Source organism: Dermacentor andersoni, chromosome 7 (genome assembly GCF_023375885.2).
Source record: "Dermacentor andersoni chromosome 7, qqDerAnde1_hic_scaffold, whole genome shotgun sequence".
Taxonomy (NCBI): Eukaryota; Metazoa; Arthropoda; class Arachnida; order Ixodida; family Ixodidae; genus Dermacentor; species Dermacentor andersoni.
In genome coordinates, this window is record NC_092820.1 from 45,633,696 (window position 1) to 45,636,580 (window position 2,885).

The 2,885-nt window shown below is 48.4% G+C and overlaps 1 long non-coding RNA gene across 1 annotated transcript; it reads left to right on the plus strand.

The window, feature by feature from the left end:
* The first annotated feature begins 426 nt into the window (after positions 1-426).
* Positions 427-1,673, plus strand: LOC129385886 (uncharacterized). The gene is made up of 2 exons (XR_008613373.2): positions 427-628; positions 1,401-1,673. It is a non-coding gene; the product is annotated as an uncharacterized lncRNA (long non-coding RNA).
* Positions 1,674-2,885: the final 1,212 nt, after the last annotated feature.

Genomic DNA, 2,885 nt, shown 5'->3' on the forward strand with positions numbered 1-2,885 from the left:
TCCGTTAGTGCAGACGACTTGGAGCGTGCACACCGACTTGGCTGTTACCAGCAAGGCAAAACTAGTCCTATTATTGTATTATATGCTAGATTTAACGATAAATCAAGAATTCTTGCAGTGGCTTCTAAGCTCAAGGGCACACATTTTTCGATTCGCGAGGACTACTCAGCCAGAGTTCGACAGGCGCGAAGGAAGCTTTATCTTCATGGACAACAGAGCGGCATATCATTTAAACTTCGCTTTGACAAGCTGCTGCTTGATGGCAAGCAATTCACGTACAATGCTGAATCTGATTGTATAGACGAGGCAACCTAAAGTTTGCCCGCGCGGCACCAGCGCCGAATGCTCCCCTAGCGGACCGATGGAAGTTTCGAGGGTCGTCGCTGCGCTCGCGCGCGCCCGTGTTCTGTACGTCGGGAGCGCTCGTGCGCCTGGTTTTTGCGATGCCGAGTGCGACCTCATCAGCCAGGAAAGGTGGCGCGCTATACTGGTGTGTTCTCGATTGCCACAGCAGCCTCGAAAACACGAAAGGTCCTACGTCGCCCGTGAAGTTCTACAGATTTCCTGGGAAGTGGTACGAGAAGGACAGACGACAAGCATAGATAACTGCAGTGCGCGGCCGAGTCAAGTAAGTCTCATACTTTCGCATTCGCGTGTAATATCTTGAAAGCGGAATAGTCATATGCCTGTTTTTAGTGCACGGCCGATTGTTTAGTCGTGTCGCGTTGTTGAATTGTGGTGGCATCCGCCGTTTGTTAGCGGTAAATGCATGCGTGTTGCGCCGCTAAGCTCTACGACGCGTGCTCGATTCCCAGCCACGGCGGCCGAATTTCGAAAGGGGCAACATGCAAGAACACCCTTGTTACCGTGTGCTTTGATTTTTGTGCACGTTAAAGAACCCCCAGAGATTAAAATTATTCCTGAGACTCCCCATTACAGCGGGCCTCATAATGATTTCGTGGTTTTGGCATTTAGAACCCCCGAATTTATTTGATTGCACTGTGCCTTCCCTCGCGATCGGCATGGACGAGCTCAAGAGAATTATTTCCCTTTTCCAAACGCTGCAACTTAAATTACTAGTTGTGCAGGTAACGAAAGGGGCCGCGTGCTACTTTTGTGCGGTAGCAGACCGTATTTAATGCAAGCCGCGGTCGTCGCGTGCGTCGGGAAGCGGCAGATCGGAAAGCAGCCGCTTGAGACGTGCGCGTTATGTTTGTTGTTTGCCCATGCTTCCTAAGTATCTAAGTGTGCAAGTATCATAACTTGTAGTGGTACCACGTCTTGTAGAATAATATATGCACACAATCACAGGAACGTTACCTTTGCAAACATATTATTGGGAGTAATTTAATCCCCACAACAAATAGGCACACATACTGTTTCATTTATATGCGATGCAGATGGAAGCGGCGCCAAACAGACCAATGGCAATCACAACAGTCTTCTCAGCAGTCAGCACCACCGGGACATGTGCTTTCGTACTGCATCGACGCAGCTCTCGAGCAGCAGCAAGACACGTGTGAAACAGACTCCAGAACATGCCTTTGTGAAGTGACGGAACCGTCAAGAAGCAGCCCAATGGATCTGCAGTGATCGAGTAGTATGACAACAGAAGTTCCTGCTGCCAGTGTGACTTATGTTGTAATTGAAATAAAAGTGGCTAAATTTCTGAACATGGTGCGTACCTCTAACTCGACGTCGTCTATGATCTTGTCGGACACCTGTGACACGCACTTGGCTTTCACTCTCACATCACCGTCCACAATTTGTTCAACGCCGCACACGTTCGGAAGCAGACGCTCCCCTATCGTGAGGTTGCCGCCACGAAAAAAAGCTGTCGGCGTCGGCAACCTTCTTGAAACCGCACGGCTACCTCTGTATCGCTGTTGCGCAAGCAGGCGATCTGCCGCCGTCAAAAACGGAGCGCCGTGAGAACGAGCAGCGAAGAAAAGCGCGGACGGCACAACGTAAACGAAGCGGAGACTACGCCACGACGCGACCGCGCTGCTTGGCGTTTCCACATTGGGGCGCTGTCAGGAGAGGCGCAGTAGCGCCGCCTGGCCATGGTTTTCTCATCTATAGTTGAACTGAGGGCATAGCGGTCACTGCGTCTCTACAGGCATGCGCGTCCCTCTTCTCCCCCCCAGACCTGCCTCGCCTCGATTACTGTCCCTGTTTATCAGAATATGTCGGTCTTACTCGCAAACATGCGTAGTTACCTGCCTAAGAAAGACGTCCTAGAAACTATCTTGAAAGACAACAATACTGACCTTGCTATACTTACGGAATCTTGGCTCCATTCAAATATTGCTGACCACGAGCTACTAAATGATAGCCAAACAAACGCTGTTCACAGGCTTGACAGGTTGGGGCGCAGGGGAGGCGGCATTTGATTTTTGTGAAAGAAAGTGTTCCTTTATATGTCACCAAATTCAACTGTCAACATGAAATTTTGTGTGTAAATATATCACTTCGGTCAAGTATGACTGTGATTATTGCTTGTTATCGCGCTCGGGACTGTGATGTTTATTTCAACTATGAACTAAATTCTGTAGTAGCGAATCTTCACTTACGCTTCCCATCTGCGAATTTTATGCTCTGTGGCGATCTTAATTTTCCAGACATAAACTGGGCAAATCTAGACGCACATAACCGCCAATCCAAATATTTTTTACACAATCCTTAAATTCAACTTTACTCAGATGATTAATATGGCAACCCGTGGGGAGAACATTCTAGACCTTGTCCTTGTTTCTAACTTCAATATAATAAAATAGCTGTCATCCGTTGCTGGTCTAAGCGACCACAAACTACTGCTATTTAATCTCTGCATCCCAGTTCCTTTCAGACAGCCCTCGACCAAATACATTAGGGACTACAACAAA